The sequence below is a fragment of the Miniopterus natalensis genome, chromosome X, assembly GCF_054644295.1.
Source record: "Miniopterus natalensis isolate mMinNat1 chromosome X, mMinNat1.hap1, whole genome shotgun sequence".
NCBI classification, from domain to species: domain Eukaryota; kingdom Metazoa; phylum Chordata; class Mammalia; order Chiroptera; family Miniopteridae; genus Miniopterus; species Miniopterus natalensis.
In genome coordinates this window covers 15,015,306-15,041,515 of record NC_142103.1, presented here as the reverse complement: position 1 = coordinate 15,041,515, position 26,210 = coordinate 15,015,306, and the positions used below count along the sequence as shown (strand labels likewise).

Below are 26,210 nucleotides of genomic sequence, written 5' to 3'. Positions count from 1 at the left end.
CACCTTCCACTCAGTTTGACACCCACTCCCAATGATCATTTTGTTTCATGTTAGTTAGAGAAGGGCCAGGTAAAACAAACTTGGTAGGAGAAAAGTGAGATAAAGAGGGGAAAACACCTCAGCCTGGACAACAGAGAACAGTGCTAGCAATTAAAACAATGTTGGAACTCAGCATGCTACTGCTTAATGATATTATAATGGAAAAACCTAAGAATACCAATACTTTGACATGGACCACTGGAAGCTTCTCCTTAAAATAGTCACATGCCACAAGGAACAGTGACAATAGAAGGCAAAGTTGTATTTGTGGGAACTTTGGCCACAAATCCTACTAGAGAAAATGTTCATGACTTGGGCTGGACCACATAGAATGCTTCCTTTTACATAATAGTTAAGCTTTTGATTAAATCAGACCGTGTGGCCTTCTCAGTGGAATTTGATGACTTTCTAACACCTCCACTGTTATCACTGTGGCTGAAGCCACTATCATCACCTCTCATCAGAGTTATTGCAGTAGCCTCTTAACTGGTCTCCTTGCTTCCATTCTTGCCTTCCATTATCTATTCTTAAAAATAGTCAATAATTCTGTGAAAATAAGTCAGATCATGTCATGTTCCCATTTGAAACCCTCCAAACTCATCCTAGTGGCCTTCAAGGCCCATTGCATAATCTCCTTAGTGGCCTTCAAGGCCCATTGCATAATCTCCTGCCCTATTATTTCTTTGTCCTCATCTTCTGCTACTCTCCACTTCAATCACTGTTCTAGTCACACTAGCTTCTACACTGTTCCTTGAGCTACACTAAACATGTTGGCTCCTCAGGACCTTTTTATTTGTTGTATCCCCTGTCTGGAATACTCGTCCTCCAGATATATGCTTATTTCACACGGATTTCTTTTCAAATGTCACTTAGAGAGGTCTTTCTTGATCTATATAAAAGTAGTTACACCCGCCCCTTCCTTTCTCTAGCACTACCTTACCCTGCATTATAATTCTCCATTTCACTTTTTATTATCTTTCTGTCTTCTCCACTAGAGTGTAAGTTTCATAAGGTCATGGACTTCAGTGATTTTGTTTTGTTTGGATTTAATTTGATTTCATTTTTCTTCACTAATATATCTTAACACCTAAAACAAAGTCTGTATACACACACACACACACACACACATATGATAGGCATGCTGTGAATATTTGTTTAACATAATAATGATTGAAGGATTGAATAAGGATTTGAAAATGCCACTTACGTTTATGTGACTGGAACTGTGCTAAGTACTTTGCATTCCTGTCTCACACATACAAATGTAGCACGATAAAAGGTACTGTTGATTATCGCACTTATGGATGAGAAACCTGAGAGGATAAGCAATTTTTCCAAGGCCACAGAGCTAGATGTAGCACAGTTAGGATTCATTAAAATACAAGCATGACTGACTCCCAAAACCCATATGCTTAACTACCATGAAAGAATGCCTTCTTAGTTCCAATCTGAACCTAAATTTGCTTGCTTATTTTTCCTTTTATTTCTCACTCTGTTTTATGAGAATAATTGATTTTGTGTATGTGTTACTGTCCAGGAAAAAAAATCTCTTCTTGCCTACTGATTATCAGCCCAATAAGTGATTTTATTCCAAGCAGGACACCATTCCGTTTCAACAAATGACTCCAAATTCTGATGAGTTAGCATAAAAAAGGATACAAGTGCTGGGAATGTACAGTACATAGAGGCCTATGCAGCAGACTAGTTTCAAGTGATTTTGGTACTTACCTGAAGCACAGCACATTAGGGAGCTTTTGCATGTCCTGGGAATTGGAGCACAGACAACCACAGAAAGCACTAAGTTTTGGTCATGATGAATTTCACATCTGAATGTCAAGCTGTCAACTTACTGAACACAATACGTATTAGTCTATGTGCCTGTTGACAATGTTATTTTCTTGAGGAAGGAAGCAGGCAAAAAATTATCTAATCCAGACAAGCAATCCATAGATTCTAAGATGAAGATATGAATTTATTTGCATATGGGGCTTAATCAAAAGCCTTGGGGAATCATAGGATGACTGTTACATGCAATAATAATTATGTATTTACTACTTCTGCCTTTGAAAGTTTTAAAAGTGCTTTTATCTATATAATCTGAGTTTAAGCTTTTTATTAACAGCTGCTTGAGATATCTAGTTGAAGAGGTCCTGAGTGTGATGGCTATTAAGTGGCACAGCCTGGACTAGTACCCAGATCTTTTAACTCCCACTTCATTGTTATCTTCCCTATATCACACAACATTCCTAATAATTCCCCTGTGGAATCTTTGCATTACTTTTACAATGGTTCCAGGAATGTTCAAGTTTGATAACCATCAAGTGCTACCAAAGTTTACTCAACACATATGATATAGGCACACTCTAAACTAGAATGGTAGGAGTAATACTGCAAAGACCCTTGCCAAAAATGCTTGCTTCCACCAGTCGGACCTAAGACCTTATGTTTCCTTATTCAGTTAAGCCACTGGGGAAGAACCACATGAAATAAGTTGGAATTTTATATTATAAAATGGTATAACCAGCTAACTTTGGTATTCCAGCAAAATCTTAAAAAATGGGTCATTGGACAGATATATTTTAATGGGAGAAAGGAGATAAAAAGGTGGAGAGACAGGACAGCTTTGAATAAGGAGCTCCGGTAAAAGAGCCTAGGTATTGAGAGGACAATATGGGAATACATAATACCTGGCGTAGGAAAGGCAGAATGTGTCATGGGCTGGGGGCTGGAGGGAATGAGTATCATGAAAAATAGAAAGAAAAAAGGTCTTGGAGTTAAAACTATAACTGACTGATTTTGCTTTGAGATAGCTATGATGGAAAACAAACAAACAAAAAATGCCACCACCCAAGTTCTATCTGATGCAAAACAAATTAAAGTGAGTCTGCAAAGACAAAGTATTTTTTGTAAGTACCATACAAAAGAAGAACAAAATAAAAAAGTCTTAGCTTTCAAATGTACTCCAGTATTTTATTCAGAGAAGGTGGAAGTGGTTTTCTAGAAAGTTAATGAGCTACTAAATGCAGAGTGTAAACTGCAAATGATGTCAATCAGGAATGTTAATGAGAAACTATGTTGCATGTTCGTTTTTTCATTCCATCTCTGAGTGAAATTTTTAAAACATTATATATATATACATATATAAATGAAAATAGTAAGGAGTTTATAAGAAAGCACTAAAATAGGTTACAAACAATAAAAGAATATTATATTTCAGGGAGTTATCCTCTTTAACTCTAAACGTTCCACTGTAGTAACCATAATTGAGTCAATAATTGCTGTCAGCAAATTAAACATAAATAAGAAGTATTCATTGATATTCATTTAAAGAAACATCTTAGAACATTTTGAATAACATAATTGCACTGTGTAATATTTTAGCTCTGCTCTTGCAATACATATGGAATCCTATTGTGAGATCAGATGTATTTACCAATGAATTAGGAGAGGATATTAAGAGAACTGGTACCACTAATCACACTAATCATAAGAACCTTCTAGTTATCCATCATGCCCAAATGTCTTTGAAACTGGAACTTTTCAAAGACATGTATTTTTCCCTTTAGTTTCAAACAGAAATAAATTCTGTGAAGTTTGTCATAATATAGTAAGGTTGATTGTTTTGGGATGTTTTGTTTGTTGTTTTTACAAAGAACACCTTCGAGAGGTGGGATGGCACATAGGTTTATTTTCATATGCTAATTTTAATTGTTTTGTGATGCCTGCCTGGGGGTACTGCCTCAGAAAGAATCCCGTGATTAATTTGTCATGCCCATGGCTGAAGGAGAAGCAAAGTGGTATTACAAGTGTCAAATATTTGCCATCTCTTCTCTAGAGACTATTTTTATCCTTTTAAGTCTGATGATGAAAATGTGGGTAGCTTCTGCTAGTGGGTAGTGGTAGTTTCTGATGGAGTAGTGCAGTCTACTCTTGGACTCTCCTCAGGGGTGCATATGTGAGAGGTGTAGAAGATACATCATCGGTCCATTATACGAAAAGATAATATAATTTGATATTAAGTTTTATAATCCTTAAGGGAAAATATGACTGGAGAAAGAATATAAACAGAAAATATATGTATAGGCAATTCATCAGTCATTAAAATAAGCTACTTCAATATTGTTCTTTTAAAAAAAATTATTTCAGTATCGTTCATATACAATATTATATTGGTTATATTAGTTTCAAGTGTAGAATATAGTGATGTGACATTTTTATACCTTACAATGTGATCACCCCACTAATTCTAGTAATTATCTGTCATCTTGCAAACTTATCACAATATTATTCCTTTTTCCCTCTTAACCCATTCCCACAGCCCTGTAAATATCCTTCTTAACTAAACTTTGATTTTTGTTTGGACTTTAAAAATATGTTAAATTATTTCTCCTAATGTGTTTCTAGGCTGTGTAAAGAGGCCTCTGTGGAGCAAAAACAAACAGTTTATAACTTGGGTGCTAAAGTTCCACATCTACTGTTTTCCACTGCAGATATTACTTGAGAACCCTGTGGCTTGCTTGACTCCTCAGTTTGTCCTTAGATGATTACCTCTCATTGTTGTGATTTTTCAGTAAAATCTTAAACTGTCATTTCCTATTTTATCCATTCCTTAGTATGCCCTTTTCCAGGTTGGAAACACACAAAAAGTGGTATCACATAGATTCTCTTTCTCTTCAGGCTTCTCAAGGTCTTACCACTCTCACCCTCCAGGTAGCTAGATTACTGATATGGCTTACCTTATACTCACTCTTCTCCAACTAATCCAATCCCAGAATTTTTTTTTTGTTACCCTGTCCTGTCTAATGAAAGCTTCATCTACAAAGAAAATACTTTTTTTAGTCAAACACTCCTATTTTTCAATCTTTCTTCCTATAAATGTCAAATTATTCCTTAAAGGAAAGTTATAATTTTCTTCATTGTTTTACGACTTGAAAGAATAGATTTAATGTATGTTAGCCATTTAATGGTCAATGATGACATTATTTGCTTTGCCACCTAACTATAGTTAGCACCAAGAAATTAAGTGTCCTCAACCCTGGCAAAGTAGCTCACTTGGTTAGAACATCACCCTGATGTGTCAAGGTTGTGGGTTTGATTCCCAGTCAAGGCACATAAAGAATCAACCAATGAATGCATAAGTGGAACAACAAATTGAAGTTCCCCTCTCTCTCCCTTACTCTGTCTCTCTAAAAGCAATAAATAAATAAAATTTTTAAAAAGAAATTAAGTGTCCTTGTGAATGCCAACTAATACTGATTACCCTGCCTGATCTTTTTTAAGCTCTCTCAAGCCATTAACTTGGCAGCCTACATTGAAATGAATACCAGTGCTATGCACAATATCAAATGCTCAAGTCCCACTTTCTTCTTTGGGATGCCAAAATGTTTTATAATTTTAGCAAATGGGATTGCTAATAAAAATAATGAGTACTGCATTATACCATATAAATAAAAAATCTTCTCATCAAATCCTAAACTATTGTGAATCAATGTGCATTTTCCCTTGTTCATTCAAGTAAAACCCAAGTAAGTCCACTTTGCTTATTGTAGGTTTCATGAGAGTCATTCTCAGTTCCATACTGCTGTTCTTGGTCTATTGTTACATCTCTTTCACAACCTGACTACTCCTGGTATGGCATGTAGCCCTGGACTGTGTGGCTCAGTTGGTTGGAGCATTGTCTTCTACACCGAAACGGGAAGGATTCGATTCCCAGTCAGAGCATATACCCATGTTCTGGGTTCAAACCCCAGTAGGGGCCAGTGAGGGAGGCAACTGATCACTGTGTCTCTCTCGCATGGATGTTTCTCTCTCTCCCTCTCTTTCTCCCTCTTCTCTCTCTCTCTTCTCAATTATGTAGTATTACTCCTTTGCTTAGAAACCTCTAATACTCTTTCTTTCTGGGGGAGAGGATTTAGGTTCTTTTTATTTTATTTTTCAATTCCAGTTTACATTCAATATTATTTTTATTAGTTTCCAGTGAACAGAATAGTGGTTAGACAATCATATACTTTACAAAGTGTTCCCCCTGATATTTTCAGTACCCAACTGGTACCATACTTAGTTATTACAATATTATTGACTATATTTCCTATGTTGTACTTTACATCCCCATGACTATCTTGTAACTACCAATTAGTATTTCTCAATCCTTTTACTTTTTTCACCCAGCCCCCCAACACCACTCTTCTTTCATCTCACCCATATTTAAGGCCAACATCCACACAATGGCTTATGAAGCTACTTAATCTGACATTTGATCATTTTTCTTACTACTGTCTGCCTTGCTTGCTCTCGTAGAGCTACACTGACATCCTCACTGTTCCCTGAGCATACCAGTCACATGCCTAATGTAAGTCCATTTGTACTTCCTATTATTACTGCCTAACTATTTCTTTCCCAAGATATCAGAAGAGTTAACCTCCTCACTTTCTTTAGGTTTTTACTCAAATGCAGCCTTCTCAGGTAGGCCAATCCTCACCACCCTATGTAAAATGATAAACCCCCAACCCATCCCACAAATACTTTGTTCCCTCTCTGCTTTATTTTCTTCCATATCACCTATCACCAACTAATGTACTAAACATTTTACTTACTACTTATTTTGCTGTTATGTTTCACAAGCTAGAATGTAAAGTCCATGAGAGTAGGACTCTTGTTAAGTGCTATACCCCAAGCACCAAGCACAAGCACATGGGAGGTTCACAATAAATATGAATTAAATGGATGCATTTTGCATCACTGCTCTTTTAAAATTTTTCAGTAAGAATCAAGCAGAACTCCCTCCACTATCCACAGATACTCAAAGCAAATGGCAAGGCAAGAAGCCATCCCCTTTGGTGTCAGTTGCCTGTGTTTCCATGGCAGGTATGAATCCTACAGTTACTCACCAAGGTGGCATATAACAGCTAATTCCCAAGCCAGTAGAGTTGCCATTTATCACACAGCTGCACTGTTGTGCTACTCAGACTGTGGCTGAAAGTTTTGTCCCCAGGGTCCCTTGGCCTGGCAGAATCCATCTCCACTGACTTCTATTCAATATCCTGCTAGTCTATTTGAGTCGCTGTTACTATAGTACGACTGAAAATAACTATCATCTGCCTGAGATTGCAGGTTTCTCTTTCTTCCTGATATGTACCTTATTAATTCTTACAGTGAACTCTTGGGAATAAAGAGATCTTCTCATTTTTTTTTATTGTTTGTTCTCAGTTTCAGTACCTCTAACCCTATTGTGCTGAAATGTATAAGTCACTTGTCTGCATCTACTTACATGGGTGTTTGGTATTTTTTGGCATTTGATCACCCTGTCTCTACTTGTGGTCTGCTTTGCCCTAGAGCTATGGGCCATCAGCACATATTATCATTGTCTTGAGTATTCCCCTTTGAGTGAAAAATAATATGAGTAAGTATTTTTATAAAACAAAGTAAATTTATTATATTTAGGATGATCATATGTTAGAGTTATAGGTACATTTAGAAGTCGACCTTTCCAACATATTCATTTTCTAGATAAAGAAACTGAGTTCCAGAGAATCTGAGCGACTATAGTAATTTAGCATTTGCAATTTGCTATGCAAATATCTCCATGTTTCAGTAACTCTATGAGGCAATAATTATTATTCTAATTTTATATATAATGAACCTGGAAACTGGGGTTCTGAAAGATTGAGTGACATCTAAATGTCACACACACACAGTAGAAGCATGACTCCTAATCCTTTGCTTTTTCTATTATACTCCATTGATTCCTACACCTACCTCAGAAAAACAATGTGCTGAGCTCTTAAGTTTGTGGATGCAAAGAGGGAGAAAGAAGGGTTGTTCAGGGAACAAGTTGACCCATAGTGAAATTGATTATACTCGTGAAAAACAGTCTACTTGTATATCTGCGTCACTGTTCTTCTGACAGCTGGTGTGGTGCTGATAAGTTGCTGAGGGCAAAGATGACACAAACATTGTTTTATACACAAAGCAGCATGAGGGAGTCCATTGGTTCTTAAAGGAGACCTTATCCCTATGCAGCTTCAGCAATGACAGTTGCCAGATACAGGTAGTGGTCAAGGCCATGCTTTGTAGTCTTCATGAGTAAGTAAAAAAATGTAAACTAGCTGTCTCTGCTTCATGAGAGTGTTTGCCCTCTGAATTCTAAGGTCAGAATGAATATACTATATTCCCTCACTTAAATTTTTCTTCTTTTTCTCAGATGTTTTACTGTTAACACTAAGAAGCAGCAAGTTTGAGTCTGTATGTGTCTGTGTGTGTATGTGTTGCACTAACAATGGTAAACTCTAGCATCACTTGAGTTCAGGTATAAAGTCTTCCCAACCAGTATGTTGTCCTAATCATGGTAATACACTCCTTCAGCATAGAGCTTCCAACAACTTGATAAGAATACCTAAAGTGCTGTGAACAGTGGTTAAGGTCTCTATAGACCTTTTTCAGTCAAGTGGATTTAATGCAACACATAATTCTTTTATTTTTTTATTTTTTTACTTTTTTTTACCTATTCTCATCTAGATTCCAGAAGGTTCAGATATTGGGGACATAGCAAAGATACCATCATTGAGCTATATTACATATTTATTCAAGGTACAATATTTGGCCTGGGCTATGGAATTCAAGCAGTTATCTTACATAACTGTATGAATTCTATATTTTACCTTTCCCAGCAATGCCTTTGGCTTATTCAGCATTTTCATCTATGAACAAATGTAATAACCACAATATCTTATTTTGAGGCAAAGGGATAAAACAAGGAGATAACCAGACTTGACTACAGTACTACCTCTGTCTTATACTAACGGATTCATACTCAGTTATGCAGCAGGAACTTTATCTGTATAATTAGACTAATACCACCTAAAAAGTGTTTTATTCAATTATCAAATTATTTTCTCTAAACTAAAAATGTAAATAGAAATAACCACAAAGATGAACTTATTATTCTATCCTTCTGAAGCAATTACTAGAATTAGATCTTTAGCCAAAAATATATCTAACATGCTAGTTGTGTGTACTTTTCTTGTATAGGAAAATTCAGGGCCACAGAAACCAGAAAGTTTGACTAACTATTATCCCAGAAAATTTCCAAGAAGGAAATGAGAATGTTCAGCTATTGATTTGTGAAAACAACTTTCTCACTGTCCAACACTAAATATCCCTGTTATAATTAATTGACTTATGTTTGTATATGTTGTTCACTTTGCTTGAAACACTCTTCCTAGTGAGCCTCCACTACCTCCCCAATAACACATCCATCTTCCTCCTCCCTTTGCCTTGATAGTTCACACTCATCTTTCAAGTCTCAACTTAGATATTCATTTCAAAACTCTCTAGACTATGTTAGGTAGCCTTACAACATACTCTCATGATATCCTATAAATCCCATATCATAATCACAATGTATTACAACTGTTTGATTTAAATTTTTAGACTATTTTACTGGGCTATAAGCTCCTTAAAGGCAGAGGCTATTTACTGTTGTAAGCAATTTTATATAGGAGCTATGAAAGCAGACTGGAATAACTCCCTGGCTCTACCACTTTGACTTTAGACAGATTATTTGACCTGTTAGTGTCTCAGTTTTATCTTTCATTTATGAAGTAAGATAATAATAAGAGAACCTATCTCAAACAGTTGCTGGGATGATTACATGAGTTAATATATGCAATGTACTTAAAACAGTGCTAGGCACATAGTAAGTGTTCAATACGTATTAATTGCTATTTGTTTTTATCCACAGTTCCTAACACAATGCCTGACACATAGCACATGGTCAATAAATGCCTGATGAATGAATGAGGGCATAAAGAGTAGAATCTGGTAGATTTTATTGCTAACCTGTAAGCTCTGTGAGAGTAGGGATGCAATCTAACCTTCTCATAATTTAATTCTTAATGCTTAATACAGTTTCAGGCACCATGTAGTTCCTCAATCCCTATGAGTTATATGAATTCATGAGATGAAGAACTCTAACTTTATGTATATGTTTATTATAATTACTGAAAATTCTATTCAAAACCTCAGTAAACAAAATTTCAAAATCACACAGAAATATAGAACCCAAATCTTTCCCTGTAAAGTATTGTACAAGATATTTTATTATCACTAGAGATGAAATCAGATTATAGTTGGTTCTCAGTGAAACTAGCTAGTAGTATGACTCATACAAAAATACAAGGCAAAAAAATAAGGAAGAAAAAAGTTCTCACAAAATTCCTTCCTACCTTTGGAAACATTAAAGGCATTACTTCCAAAGTGCTACTTTCAAGTGAATACGCACACTGATTGGTACAATTTGGCCCTGATGGAGAATGGCTTTGAAAGTTGGGTTTGAACTTCCCAGCTGAGCCAGTAGTGCTCAGGGAAAGAGTGAGTAGAACTGTTCTCTCTGCACAGGCATGTGCAGGAAAATTGCACAGTCCTTGACACAGCCAGGGGTTCGCATCCTAGTGCTACAACTTCTTAACCCTGTAATACTGAGCAAGTTACTTGATCTCTCTAATCTTCTGAGGTTTCATCTGCAAAATAGGAACGAGATCAATGTTACACTACACAATTGCTGTAAGAAATACAACCATGTATATAGAGCACATAGTATGGTGCCTGGCATATGTTATGTACTCAACAAGTGGCAGCTCTTTTTATCATTATGAACTTTAATCCTTGACATCTTACTTTGTTGATTGGATCATATGCACAGGATTACAGTACTGTTCTCATATGCCAAGTGTAATTATTTAGTACCTTGGTGACTTTTTGCAGGAGGACCTTTCTCTATAAGTACCCTAAAGAGTCTCATATCACCATATTTGAGTAGAACGTTAGAGCCTTGGCTGTTCAAATTTCTAGCTCTGTGAACTTAGCAATAGTTATAAGTTATTTATAAACTCTTTGTGCCTTACTTTCCCCTTTCATAAAATGGAAATAGCAATGGCATCTAGTTCATAGGGTTGTTGTGAGGATTAAATGAAATTGTATTGTTTATTACAGCCCTTAACAAGAGACCCAGCGCATATACCAACTTTACAAATGTTAGAAATGATAAGGGCATAAAAGACTCATCCCTGGCCCTTGAAATCTACTTGATAGGCCTTTGATATAATGAATTTAAGAATCACATGTAATTATAAACATAGTCTTGAGAAGAAGAGTATACTGAGTGCAAAAGAGCTTCTCCATTTATTAAGCATCTACTATATCCAATGTACCCTACTAGGTGCTTTATAGACATTACTTTCATCTTCACGACAAACAATGCAGGGAGATGAACATGATTATTCCCATTTTAAAAACACATTAAGATATTTTAAGAAAGCTACCCAAGACCGTACATCTAAGAAATGGACTAAAAAATAGGCAGAACTGGGATCTGAGTCAGGTCTGTTTGACACCAAAGCCTGTGTTATTTTCACTACATCTTTAATTTGTCATCATGAATTTGTTTACCAGATTAGCTAGCTGTCATTAGTATGAGAGAGGGGCCCTGAGGATAAGACAGAGGACGAGAAAGTTCAAGAAGGAAGGAGAACAAAAGAAAACAGCTCAAACATGGCTTGGCCTCAGGCCAGTCCTGTCAAAGGCTCTAGTCTCTGGTACTTTTTTCTAGTTGCCTTAAGGTACACTGGTTTTGCTTGTGCTTTTGCCCTAGGCTTATATTAATTTCCTGACCTATGAGAACTTATTCTAAATCTCAATATTTTAATTTCCATAGCACTATGTGAAATACCCTCATTTCTTCTTTGCTCTGCTTGTTGACTTGCTTTCTTTTTCTTTTAAATTAATATAGATCTTCCTTTCACCTTTTCATTACATAGCATTTTCTGCTTTCTCCCCATTGACCTTATTCTTCATTGCCTGCACTGCTGGTGATAAATGCACACCTCTATCAAGTAGACAGTAGAGGAAAAAACCCAGCATCATACAGGAGCAGAGGGTACTATTTAAATGAAGCATACGAACAATCTGCCTTTGTTTCTGTTCTGTCATGATTTAATCTGCTTTTCCATCAGCTCCTTTGCCACTGAAGAAGATATTTCATTTACATTTCATTTTGTACATTAGAGTTCAAGGTCCACTTCTCCCTTCTTACATTCTAGACATGTAGGCTGATTTGTGACATCATGGTTATAGCCAGACAGAAACTGCAAAGTTATCCATACTAAATAGATCTACAATGGAGAAGGTGCCAGAGCAAGGAAGTGACTCAGGAATGCAGCATCAAGAAAACTGAAGTACTTCTGAAAATTCTAGAATGCTAGAAAATGGATGGTGAATTTGCTGAGTTACTTAGGAGGCTTTAGCCCATCTGAGAATCTCTGCAAATTCCCACCAAACAATGATGTGCTGTTGTAAGGCACCTCCAGGAGAGAAGCAAACAAGACAGTCAAATTTTGAGTTTTAAATCTTGTTCCTTAAACTACCTTTGCAGTCCTCCCCAATTGTCCCCAATGCACTTCTATTTATTTAAGATAACAATGCAGAAAAAGAAAGAAGAGGATTTTCTTTATTCCTTGATCTTCAAATTTCTCCTTCTTCCCTCACCATGGATCTTACTTGGTTAAGCTGAGTTAACAAACAGGGGGAATAGAGACTAGGTGAGGAAAATGTTTTCAAATCTTCAGGAAAGTAATAGGCCAGATTGAACATTTGCAATCTGGTATATCTAGATACATAGCTGTCTCAGATAAAGGTAGAACTTGAGAGAAAAATCAATAAGCAAGGCAAAGCTATTAAGAGATGTATTGTTAGAGTCCTGTTTACATTTCTGTCACCTAGTATAGTGATGTATGTTTGAATTTATGTTTATCCTTTATTACAGGCAGTCACAATTATCAGTTTAAAAAACATGGATTTTACTGACACAAGTGAATTACATACTTCCATTTTCTGAGGAATATCTAACCTTAATCAATATTTTCACAGACTAAGACACCTTAAGAAGAAGGTATATAATATCTCAGTAAAGTTTATGCAAATGGTTATTCTACACAGAAGAACTGTAAACAGGACCCTAATTTACCTTAAATTTGCTGATAGTTTCCTCTTGTTCCTGGATATTAGTCAAGACAATATTTTAGCAGAGAGCTCTTTCATGAAAACCACTAGATTTAAAACAGTCAAACAGGTTTCTCTGGCTGACCCAGCAGCCAACTCTTTTTAAGGACATAGCTAATCTCTTCCCTAGCATAAGTTGAAGAATTGCAAACACTCCTCTCCCACCACCTTTCCACATCCATGACTCCAACTTTTTGCTTTCCTCCCCTATGCCTAAGCCAAAGCCATCTATTTACCATCTTATACAGGGTGTCCAAAAAATGTATAGACAATGTTTATTAAAATACATTTCATTTAACAGCTATCAGTTGTTAAAGTGTGTACACATTTTTTGGGATACCCTGTATATCCCTACTCTCAATCATGAAGATGAGAAGAAAGTTTCCCATTAAGAGACCATGGCCAATGCCTTTTTGCCTCTGCCTCAAAGAATGCTCCAGAGACTGCAGGAGCTAAAAAAAAAAAAAAAAAAAAAAAGTCATATGTGCATTGTTAGTGTAGAAATACCTAAGTGTGACCTCTATTTTCCTTTATTCCACATTAACCTCTCCATATTCAACCAAATGGAAGTGCAATTTTTCAGTGTGCTAAGATGATGGAAACATATATTATGAAATAGCAACTTGAAAACTATTTAAAGAAATGAGCAAACAGCTTATATCCCTTCCATAAAAAGATTTTCCACAGCCCAGGCCAGGTGGTTCAGCTGGTTGGAGTGTTGCCCTGTACATGAACAAGAGGCAACAGATTGATGTTTCTCTCTCTCCCTCTTTCTCTCTCTCTCTCTCTCTCTCTTTCTCTCTCTCCCTCTCTCTAAAAAAATCAATAGAAACATATCCTCAGATGAGGATTTAAAAAAATAAGATGTTCCACACACTTAAAGAGAATTAAGTCTGTGTATTTATATCCTTTATATGTTTTTCAGAAAGCAAAATAGTGCTCTTCTATCCAGCCATGTGTAAGCCATCTTAAAGCTTTTTTATACTACTGTTCAATAGATTATGTGATATGAGCATAACAGATATGCCAGTCCTCAAACTCCTAACAAGCCTTCAAAATCCATTTCAAAAGATCCTTTAATGAAACTATCCTTGCAACTTTTCTTTAAGCCTAAAACATTTCAAAATTAAAAAGTTAAAAACAAGAGAAAAATGGGCTAGATATTGTTATTAGGTTCTAGATGTTAGTCTAAATTGTATGGGAAAGCAATTTTATTTGTTATAGTTCATACTGATGAGCATTAACAGAGATTAGAAACAGCCCTGCTAAGTAACTATAGCACATGGGGAAGAAGTAGTGGCTAAATGGAGTACCTGGTGTCCATATAAATGATCACTGGGTATTGAGAGGAACAAGAATTTCTTGGTTTGGACTCATGGAGTGGGTTTGCCAGATATTAGACAAAAGAAAGAGTCAGTCACAGGTAGATTCCATGACTGTTGATAAGCAGTCCGTATGTTACTAATATAAGCTTATGACTTTGCATTAGCTTTTTCTATCATTTCTGTAATAAAGTATCTCAAAAGTGATTTAAAATAACCATTTCTTATCTGACAGTTCTCTAGAACATAGAGGCCAGGTGGGTTTGGCTGAGTATTCTGCTTAGTGTGTAACAAGGCCAAAATCAAGGTGTTGCCATTGGCTTTTCTGGAGGCTCTAGGGGAGAATCTGTTTCCAAGATCATTCAGATTGTTGGCAGAATTCAGTTCTATGCAGCAAGGGACTGAGTTCCTATTTCCTTGCTGGTTCTTATCTCTGGATTGTTCTAATCTTTTAGAGTCCATCCATATTCCTTGGTTCATGGCTTCTTTTATCTTCAAAGCCAGCAATGATGCAGTGTGGAAAACTTTCTCCATGTTGCTTCAAATATTTCTTACTTTCCTTTCTGGTTTTCTGCTTTTAAGGGCTCGTGTGATTAAATTGTTCTATCCCATCTACTCCCAGATAATCCAAGATAATCTCCCTATTTAAAAATCAACTGATTAGTAACTTAACCCTGGCAAAGTTCATTTTGTCATGTAAAGTAACACATAAGATATATACACAGCCCTGGAGATTATTGAATGAAATCTCAGAGATTTAAGCTACCATAGGCTTTCAGCTTAGGTGCATCCTAAAGTCATATACTGGGCAGTCTCTGCCAACACTGACTTCCCTTTGCTTTCCCTAACTCCTCATTTATATGATGATCTTAATGCATCAGAAGTAAATGCAACCAACAGATCTCTGCTGAGCTCCATTTTCCATAATGCCACTGCATTCAAGCAAACATTGAATATCAATTAAGCATCAAATCATCTTAAAGTACCCAAATTATGAAAAACTCTAAAAATGTATTGAACTGTTAATGACTATGCCAATAGCTTCTTATTTCATACAATTATTGAAACAGTGCTTATGTGGGTGTGGAAAAGGAGAATTTCAAATAAAGCCTCTGGAGTGCTCACAAAACTGGGTACATTAATAAAAAAGGGAACTGTCTTTGAGCTAAAACTCTGTGCCATCAAAAGTGTGGGAGAAGATACACAGTGTTTAGCATTTCCCATAAACCTAAACACAATTAACTACCTTCTTTACAGAATTCAAATCTCAGGAGCTCACCCTGGAAGAGTACTTAGTGGTGGCACTAAAAGGCTTTTTGTAAATCCATTTGTCAAAGTAAAAACAACCAAAAAAGCTCTAATCTATCCTTTCTGAATACCTCTGTAATTGATTTTTTCCTCCAGTTTTTATGAACTGACTATAGAACCTGACTAAAAGACTGGCTTACTGACAGGATAAAAAAATATTACAAACCATACACAAAACACAAAAAATCACAGCACTGTCCCCTCCAGGGATGTTCCAAAATACTAATCCCAATAATATATGAACCTTGTAGCTCAACCATACAATTTCTGCATTTTGAAATGTAAATTGATTCAGTGAATCATTTAAATTTACTTTAACTGATTATTATTAATATTTCAATAAAGGGCTTAAAATATGAAAAATTAAAATTCTTTTAACTCTCCTCTGGAGCACCACTGTGTTTGTTCATTTGCAAGTCTTCTTCTATCAACTGCCATCAGCTTGTCCACGTGTATTTGTAAGAACCCTTCACTTAATGACAACTGCATAATAGGGTTTGTCAGGGAAAAGAAGCTTCATTACCATGCAATTCATTCGCTTTCAGGAAAACTTTGTCCTCTCCATTTCCACAGTTGTTTTGTCTTAAATACCTACCCATTAATACTCTGTATCTCAGCAGACATGTTTACTTAACTCAAGTAAACAATAGTTGTCTTAGAAGATTAAAGAGTATTTTCTTGGCTTCCCTGAGTATATCATTTTTCCCTTTGTGTGTCTCATTTTCAATTGCACTTTAGTTTCCCCCATGTTGCTTTCTTTAACCTAAAATTCAAAAATGACTGCTTGATGTGTTGTATGTATTTTACTCATTGTTAATATTTCTCCTCTCCCCAACACTTTCTGAACCTTCACATTTAAAGACAATGAATTTGCTATGCTTGTACCCTATAAATAGAGATGGTAAATCTTAATTATACTTTCAAATTGTAATGTCTGTTTCCAGCTGTGCACATGAATGTTTCTGATCAGGATGTATGTTCCACTATGTTATTTTTAATCCCAAATTACATCCTTCACAAGCCAACACCAAATGTGAAATGATCAATTTTTATCTGCAGATACGTGTCAACTGCTTGTTAATAGTTCCATTCTTGTGCTTTTCTTGATGTAGCTCTCTGATAGTTCTCCTTGCCAGTAGTCTGAAGGAATATATGAGCCTGAGATGTTTCTCACTGAAAGGTGGGTGTGCCTACTGTACTTCCCAAAGCTTACCAAGTGAGGTACCTCAGCCTTCTGAAGTGGGGCATTTCCATGTGCTTCTCCAGAGAACCATGGTATATTTTGAGAAAGCTGTACTATTGAAGAAAGAGATTTAGATTTGAAAATTGAGCCAGATGCACTCGCTTAGGTTACTCACAAGGTTATCAGTATATGGGATACAACATGGATTTAAAACAACTTCTATTGTGCCTTCAAACTAATTTAAAAAAATAAAACCTACAAGACAACATGTATAGCATCCAATGGAAGAGCATACTTAAAACTCACCAACATCATTAACTCATTTATTTCCTATTCTTCTCTAACTAGTCATCCACAGAGACTAAGACCTACTATTTCCTCCAACCTGTATGTTATTTTTACTAAGGAAATTTTGGTTATTTTGATAACCCAAGACTTTCAGTATTCTTCTTGGGAAGACATACAGAAGAAAGTAAGTGGAACATGGATTGTCTTATGAATGGTTCCACAGAGAGCATGGAGAACAAAAAGAAAAAAAGTAGTGGATTGCAAACTGAATGACTACTAAGTAAAAATAGTGGAAGTGATGATTATTATTATAAATAGTATGATCTTAAACATTATCAAATGCCAATGTTATATACACATCATGTAAGACTACAGGGCCTAATTTGTAGATACACTGGGTATTTATAAGAACTATTAAAAGCTTATTTCCTAAAGCAACACCAACTCAAGAGATTTTAGTCATAAATGTATATTGATTTTTTTTTTATAAAGAGAAAGAAATGTTGGTTAGTCAGTGTTTGTGAGTAGAAGCTTCTAAAAACTGAAGTTAACTAAGTAACCCCCACAGCAAAAGTTAAGTTTAAATAAATACGATAGTTATTGCTCTATTTACATTGATAAATCTCTTTTTTATCTGACAAATTCATGTCCCTTATAAGATCTGAATTTGGCTTTTAAAATCACAGTCATATTCTCAGGAAGGATGTTAATTTCAAGATATTGAACTTCATTTCATTTGAAAATACAAGATTCTGAGTATATAATAATGATACTTACTGAAGTAATGTATATATAGCAGTACAAAAATGTTTCAAAGTGTCTAGGGGGTGAGGGAGATATGGACAATGGTTTGCATTCAAATCCTACAATAGTTTTCTAACAGGCACTTAAAATTTAACATTTCCCAAACTGAACACTTGATTTCCTTCTTTCAAAAAATACCTGTCTTACCCTATAAGTAAACATCACCATTAGCTCAAGCAAAGCCTACACTTTATTATTGATTTCTCTCTCCTCTCCTCTCATACATTGCCTCACTATCTAATGCATCAGCAATCCCCACCTACTCTACTCCAGAAGATAATTTGAGTCTGACCATTTATCTTGATGTCTATCATCTCATCCAAGCCACCATCTTTTCTCTTGGACTACTGCAACTGAGTCCTAAATGTTCTCTCTGCTTCCATGTTTGACTCCCAATATCCTAATCTCTATAGGATAAAAAGTAATATTTTAGAAATGGAATTCATATAGCACTCTCCTACTCAAAACACACTAATGTCTTCCAATTACCATTGTACATAGAATACAAACAAACCATATCACTTAAGTCCCTACAAATCTAATTTCTGCCTATTACTTAAACTTTATTTTATAACACTCTACCCCACATACTACATTTCAACTACAATGGCCTTCTTTACATTTTTCAAATGCCCATGCAGATTGCAGCCACATAGCTTTTGCGCTTTTCCTTCTCTCTGCCTCATATCTTCACAGAACTGGTTCCTGATTTCCATTCCAGTCCAAGCTTAAGTGTCACCTTCTCTTTTTTTTTTTTTTTTTTTTTAATATATCTTTATTGATTTTAGAGAGAAGAAAGGAGATGGAGAAAGAGATATAGAAACATCAATGATGAGAGAGTCATTGATTGGTTGCAGCCCTCAACCCGGGCATGTGCCCTGACCGAGAATCGAATCCCGATCGCCTGGATCCTAGGTCGATGCTCAACCGCTGAGCCACATCCAGCCCGGCAAGTGTCACCTTTTCATATAAGCCTACTACTCTGATCACTCAATCTAAAGTAGCTCCTCCTGCTGCGGAGAGGTACACGAGTGGGAACCCTCCATTGTTTGTGGGGTTCTTGGGGCACAGTTGAAATAAGCATTTTCCAAAACCTCCACAGGAGAATGAGAAGTGATAGAGGATTTTATTGGCATAGAGTTACATACCTCATATTGCAATGTCCCATTTCCCCCAAGTCAGTCCTGAAAGAAGGGCAACTGGGAGTTCAGCAAAGCCAGAAATAAAGCCAGTGTCCAGAGCTTCCTTTCCATGTTGCAGCTGGTATAGTTCTGCATTCAAGCCAGATTAAAGTCTATTAGTCCCTGTGAGGAGCACCACATGGTCATGGGCCATGTGCAGCTCCCTGCAGCAGGAGTCCCAAGAAGGCCCGGCACCCTGGAGCTAAGAGAGAGTGGCTCCTTTGTCTAAAAATTTATATATTTAGATTTCATGTACTTGCAGTTACCACACCCAGCCTGGCCAATTACCTGTTTCCAGGTGTGATTGAGAGGCAAGCATTTTCCTACCTCACTCAGACCTTACTAGGTCTACACTGCCTTTGTCTAGTCCCTTCCCCCATCAATCAGCAGGGAATAGACTTGGAGAATGTTAAATGCAGTTTTTTGGCAAAGTTGTGTAAATGGCATGCTTATATTACTTGGTGTTCCCTTTCACTCCTTTCCTGTTAAATAATAACCAGGTTATTACAATGGCATCAGTTCCTCTTTCCTATTTAACCTATCACTACATTTTTTATGCATGCTAGAGAGCAGAGACATTGTCTCTCTGGTTAGCTACTATAACCCCAGTCCAAACTATTGTTGGGCACATAGTAAGTAATCAAATATTTGTTGAATAAACACATACATTTGCTTTAGTTAAATGCCACTGTTATTTACTTTGTGTTTGGTGTTGTTTTACTTTCTTTTTATTTTTAAGTCATACTTAGACAGTTAAACTTATTTTTTAAATGTTTATGTTTTCCCCTCAGGCCTAGATACCTGGACCCACCATATAATCTGGAGTGTAGAATTGGTAAATAGTTGAGAAGAATGTTGATATATACATACACACTATGTATACTCCAAATGCAGCTGTTTTTTGTAAACCATCTCAAAGATTTTTCTCTTTTCATTGAGGACATGATTTTGCCTCAATTACTTTGAGCTGGTGATTACATGTATATGTGGAGATCCATTCCAAACTTAAATTGTCCCTTCTGAGCCTGATTTTGTAGAGTTTGGAGTTTCTTTAGAGATAAGAATCTTTAGGTACAATGAATCATCTTAGTATATGTGATGACACATTACAAACAACACTATTAGGTGAGTAACAACTCTGTTTGATCTAAGAAAAGTAATTTCTCTTCTTTGTAACTCCATTTTCCCATCTGTAAAAGGAGTTGGAATAGATAAACTCTAAGATCCCATCTTTCTCCATTATTCTTTGCTATTTCAGAGGCCTTTCCACTCCCTGAGCAGTCTTTCATGTAAAATGGGTGATATTCTGCTAGAATGAAGAAAAGGCAATGCAGCAGTGACTCAGCTAAGTAAATGCTTATTAATGTCCACACAGAAAGATTGTAGGACAGATTAAAAATAAATTGTTCCAAACAAGTGAAGAAAAGATTCAACAAATGGTGTTGAAACAACTGGGTAGCCATCTGGAAATAAATTAAAGTTGAATCCCTACTTCATATCCTACCAAAAATTAAATTCCAGGTGTATCAAAGATTTAAATTTATGAAATGAAACTATATAAAGTTGCTAGGGGGAAAAATGAGGAAATTTTTTAACTATAAAGTAGTAAAGGCCTTTCTAAAGTTGACAAAAACCCAGAAAACATAATTTAAAAGCCAAACTTTTAAAAACTGATTTAAAAGAGAGAGGGGGAAAAAAACCTCATGGACACTGACAACAGTGTGGTTATTGCTGTGGGAGGGGTGGAGGGTGGGGAAGGTGGAGAAGGGTATAAATAAATAAAAATTTAAACTAAAAATAAAAAACTGATAAACATGACTAATAAAATTCTAAAAACATGTATTAAAAAAGTCAAATGACAATATGTGTTAAAAAAAGTCAAAAGTCAGGGAAAACATTTATAATTTATATCACAATTAAAGTTCTAACTTTCTTATTACATAAAGTACTGCACTGAGAGTGATTCATGTTTTCACCAATGGCAGGGAAAGTTGCATTTTCTTGTAGTCCATATGTGGAGCCCTCAAAAATAAACAGACATGAGTTATACTATAAAAGGATACTATTAAAAAAGACTTCTTGCCAGGTATAAGGTGACCTCAGCCAAGATACTGGAGGTATCTTACAGGAAACTATACCTGGATCTCCTCAGTTGGAGAACATCAGAGAAATCCACAAATGTGCCTGAAAAGGAATTAACATTTTGAATATTGGCCATACAAAGAAGGCATTAATCTCAGATGACATCAGGACTAGTCAAGTAAGTCCTTTTTGGTCCCTTGTGTGTGCTTTCCTCTGCAACTCCAATCTTAAAGGAGTGAGAATCAGCATAGTGATTTGAGGTGGAGGGAGGAGGAAAAAAAGGAAGGACTACCACTCTCATCTGTTTCTCACTTACTTCTCTGACTATTCATTCTCATCCTCACCTGTTAACTGGCCTTGAAAGTTGGCATAGCCGAGGATTCTGTCTCAGGCCTTCTGTTCTTCATATACTAAACAGTTTCGTAGAATCTCATCTACTTCCACAATTTCAATTAACATGTTTTATTTATGTTATAACACTTACTACTCTCTGAGATTATTTTGTTTGTTTTACATATTTTTCATTTGTCTTTCTCCACTAAGATATAAACTTGGTGGCAGGGACTCTACTCAATCTTCAGCACCTAGGAAAATGTACAGTATATGGATATAAGAAGTAATTTTGTCAGTCACTAAATGAGCAGAACTGTGATAAATACTTGGGATGCAGAGGTAAACAAGGCCTGGCCCTTGCCCTTCAGGAATTCAATAATAGAGGAGAAAGCCACATATGAACAGATGTGATATAATTGATCAAGTTAATGAACACCGTGTTTTTGGAAAAGAAGTGACAATCTTTGCATGGGCCAGTCAATGGAAGACTTCAAAGAGGAGTTTTATATTAACTGTATCTTTGAGGATAAATAAGAAATTTATCAGGTGGAAAAAGAAGAAAAAGGGAAGAGCAAGAGCAAAGACATGAAGACCTGAAAACAAATGATGCAATCTCATCCTTAAAATAGTTTCCAGTAGTAGAAAAGAGGGAAGCAACAACCTGAGAACAAGTAGAGCCACTGAAGCTAAATTGTGAGATGTTAGCCATCCATTCTATGGGTGATAGAGGAAGGTCATAAAATAAGCCAGTACATGTGGCCCAGAAGCCTGGCTCACTCCACTTGCAATAATGTATCCCTGCTTCTTTTCATTCTGGTCCAAATCTGTTGCACTAGTTACCTGCTTCAGTCAGCAGCTTCTTACAAAGTGCTTCAGACTATTTGGATTACATGGAAGGAGAGACAGCTGCCATTTCCTGAAAACTGAATCTCTGAAGAGGGCCTTGACTGGCCAGCTCTTTAAAAGGCTCTGGGCTTCTTGCCAGGCTGTCCTTGAAATTCAAAGGATTTCCCTCTGGAAGAAAATGCCACTCAGACCCCATTGGTCAACCAAATCAGGCCCATGGATATTGTGTATGTTGTCTGTATGTCTGATTGTGTGTTTGTGTGTATCTTCATGAATAAAATAGGTTGAAACTGTTGATTCTCTTTTCACCTATGTTTCATTCACCATTAACTGTGACTATTTGGGAAGTTCTCCCCTCTTGACAATTTTCCATCACATCATATTTCATGACAACAATCTCGGAAGAAGCAGAATAGGAAAATATGAGGAGGTTGTGGAGGCAACTCAGTTTCTGTTCCTCAATTTAAAAGTGCTCCCTCCTGCCTTTCCCATTTTGGTAGATTGTGCTAGGACCTAGAACCCCTTTACACATTACATAGGAAAACAGCCTACAATATTAAATCTTGGCCATTATGCTGGTTTCCTATGCTTCTCCAATAATTCTTTTACTTTCTTTGTTCCTTAGCTTCCTCTTCTAGAAAATGGAAATAAAAGCACTGATCTCTGCTTTTCCCTCTCTACTACCTAATTCATAGACATGGCATTGTGCTCTTCAGGATTCTATAAGATATTTCAGAGACTCTGAAATTTATTTTGACACTTCAGGGACAAAAAACTTTCAATGTGTTACTAATACAGGTTCTATAAAACATTAACCCTTCTTTTAGATTATCCTTCCTTCCCCAAATAGATAATCATTTGATCTTTCTATTTAAATATACTCTTCAAATGAATTGAGCCAGATATATTGCATTCTCTTGATATATTTATTTGAGTTCTGTTCTGTACTTTAGCTGAATGAAATGGGTCATTTCCCAGTAGACAATTATAATAAAAATAGTCCATCCTCAAATAACAAGTACATTCAGATACCAGACAATATTAGTTTTTAAGGGAAACCCAATTGCAGCTTTTATGAGTGAAACATTTCTGAATTCCTTATATTTTAAATGTAGTTATGGTTGTTTAAACTGCCATAGTAAACATTTTTAATAACACACGCATAATATTGCTGCCTTGGCATGGGATAAGTATGAAAATATGTATTATTCTCCAGGCTTAGGGGAAGACATTTAGTAAAAAGATATGAGCTGAAAACCACAGTATCTTTACCCTAGTGTATGAGCAGGCTGTTTGTTTATTGGAAAAATTCAGGTGCAGTTGGAGCCTTGTTTTTGCATTAGCAACTTAATTTTGCTCACATTCTCCCTGTGAATACATAGGATATTATTCATTAATTAGGATGTAATTGTAAACTCACCATAGTTATCTAACAAATGTGTTAATTAGACCCTCTAAATTACAGTGATTACATTTACTTCCTTTGGTAACATGTTTTTGAGATGTAAATGGACTCTGACACTCATGTTTGTCTCTCTTTGTAAAAAGTTTACAAACACAGCTACTTTCCCATTCCGCCCCAGTTCACATGGATATAAACCTCGTTGGAATTAAGAGACTAGGATTTAGTGGAGCTGTAAACTGAAAGAGCTCATGGCATAGGGCCCAAAAAATGCCATGTTGGCCAATGAAATCCTAGTGAATAGCATTTTGAAGCTTCCAATTTTCTATCCAATGAGGGAACACAGCATATCCACTAAAGAACTCCTTCCCAGTCATTCAGCAATACAAGGAGATAGGATAGTAGGGTGAATAAAGAAGCTTTTCTTTGACTGATGACATCTCCCTTGTATACTTGCTTCCTTCACCCCATCCAACCCTCTTTAAAATGTTGAATGACCTCATACTGTCTTTGGATACCCATTGAGAACCTTTCTCCTGACCTTCCCTTCCCAATTACTCCACGTTCCAGACCATTCTTTCTCTTTCTGCTCTTTGTCTCACCGGGTTTATCTAATGGACAATACCGACAATCCCGCCATCTCCACTATTTTTAAAGCATTTTATTCCTAAGGCCTTCCACATCTCAACTCAAAGGAGTAATGCTAATTACAGTAATTATAGGCTATTATGGTAAGCATATCCTACAACTGAGGAAGCTGCCCACTTACTATATGCAATGAGTAAGTACTACTGAGCTTCCTCATTCATTTTCTCTGCATCCCTGAAGAGGCGCTCTTCTTTTTATTTTTTATTTTTTATTTTTTCAGGTCTGCCTTTTTTGGTTATAAAATGATATTCATATGTTCTAACCCAAAGTTGAAAAGAAATTACCAGAGAACAACTGATAGAGTTCTCAGAGACCATTTGGACTGGAAATGGCATAGATTTCATCCCAAGGGCCAACTTTATTCTATTGATACTGCCTATCTGTTTTGTAGTGTTAAAATTCTGAGGCCTTCTCTAGGTTCAATGGTAAAGAATGCCATGACTGATAAGCATTCTCTACCATTGGTGTGAAAATGGGAGGTGGTAGCCTGTTTGTCAGGTATTTTTTCTTTCCATTTTATTATATCAGGGATATCTCAGTAAAACAGCCATCTTCCTACGTGATGAGGCACAAGCATGATTGGAGATTTTAACATCTCATAGCTGAGAGATGGTATCAACAGATGAATTATACATTCTACTTCCCCAAAAAATTGTGTTTCCAAGCACCTCAGAATTTATAACAATATATTCTAGTAGGGCAAATATTACACCTAGGCAGTTTTGGAGGTGGTTTGAAGCAGCAGCCAAAAGTTCTATTCATGGAATTGCCACAATTAAAGTCACTTTTTTACTCTAAAGGCAGTGCAGATGTTATAACAAAATGTAACTATGTTCCATGAACAACAGAACCCATAAAGGTCTCATTAGCCACCACTGTCAACATTGGTGATAGTATCAGATTAGCTCCTATTACCTACTGGTAGGCAAGACCAGGCCACGGAGAGGGCAGGGTATTTTGCTATAGAGTAAAATAAAATAGACAGTCAGACACCCCAATGTCAAATATATTATCTTCCACAGGTAGACAGTTTTGAAACTGTGTGTATGAGAGAGAGAGAGAGAAAGAGAGAGAGAGAGAGAGGGAGGGAGAGAGAAATCAAGAAATAGTGAAAGAGAAAAAGACAAAGGTATATCCCTTCACTAGGCATCTAGCCCTACTTTCATTATCTTCTTGCCTTCTGGCTGCCACACCTCAAACTTCATTTCCAGTAAATTCCTCCTAAGTTGCACTCCTTCCATTCAATAAATGTTTGTTTTGTGTTCTATTGTTTCTAAAAAATCCATGTATACCAAGATGCAAGTGATTGATGGTGTCCTAGTATACAACAGGCTCAAACCAATGTTCCACCGAAACTGAACGAGACTATGGAGAAGGCAGCTAGAAACAAGAAAATGAATAACAATTCAAAAATGAGGGGCAAACTTAGCAAAAATTGGGGGAGGGGAGGGGAGAGAATTGTGAATATGAAACCAAAAGCCAAGTATTTATGGACAGAACAAGAACATAGCTCTTTAATAAAGACAGAGGTTCCCAAGGGCCTGAAGATAACCAGGTCACTCTGATAAAACTCTTTACACAGTGAAACCACAAAGAGAGAAATGTGGAAAAATTAGCCATGAGTGTTTGTGTGGTGGTGACAGTGGGAGCTAGATAAAGAGGAAGGTCATAAGTGGTGAGCTCTTCTATCAAGGTACAGGGTCTGTATGAAAATCTAGCCT

General features: G+C 36.3%; 1 long non-coding RNA gene across 1 annotated transcript in view; it reads left to right on the top strand.

Annotated features, from left to right (window-relative positions):
- The window catches only part of LOC107538309 (uncharacterized), a 233,770-nt gene extending 216,872 nt beyond the window's left edge, over positions 1-16,898 (top strand). Inside the window, exon 3 of the long non-coding RNA XR_015716496.1 lies at positions 16,835-16,898. This is a non-coding gene — a long non-coding RNA (uncharacterized LOC107538309). The remainder of the gene's footprint in view (positions 1-16,834) is intronic.
- Positions 16,899-26,210: the final 9,312 nt, after the last annotated feature.